The sequence below is a fragment of the Camelina sativa genome, chromosome 2 (genome assembly GCF_000633955.1).
Source record: "Camelina sativa cultivar DH55 chromosome 2, Cs, whole genome shotgun sequence".
Classification (NCBI taxonomy): domain Eukaryota; kingdom Viridiplantae; phylum Streptophyta; class Magnoliopsida; order Brassicales; family Brassicaceae; genus Camelina; species Camelina sativa.
In genome coordinates, this window is record NC_025686.1 from 21,154,812 (window position 1) to 21,155,333 (window position 522).

A 522-nucleotide genomic window follows, 5' to 3' on the forward strand; every position below is an offset into this window, starting at 1 on the left:
GACTCTCACGGACTCTACGGCTGTAGGCACGAACTCGATCACGGAGCCAGAAAGGCATCGCACGAAACTTCCCGAACCCAAATCGCTCCCAATCCTCTGGCCCAGCCTCCAATTTCCGCATCCCCATCTCGAGGTCCATGATCTGCTTGACCAGAAACTCATGCTGGCGACGGTAGGCCCGGTGCTGAATCTCGATCTACCAATAACAAGAAAGAAAAAAGCAAAATAGTTAGAAGGTCAAAACTAGACAGTAGAAAGCTCAACATGATGAACTAACCGTCCTAAACCAGCCAACCGCCAAACGCCTTTCGTCGGGACTCAAGGACTGAAGGAACTCCACCGGAATCTCAGCAACACCCGGCACGAAGTTCCGCGGCAGTGGTCGAAACGGTGGTGACGCAGCAGCAACTGGTGGGCTTCTCCACGGAAAGAACAGATTGTTAGGACGAGCTTCAATGAATCGACCTGACCTATCACTAGGCTGAGCCGGATCGACACGAACTGGCGACGGAGAACGGCCAG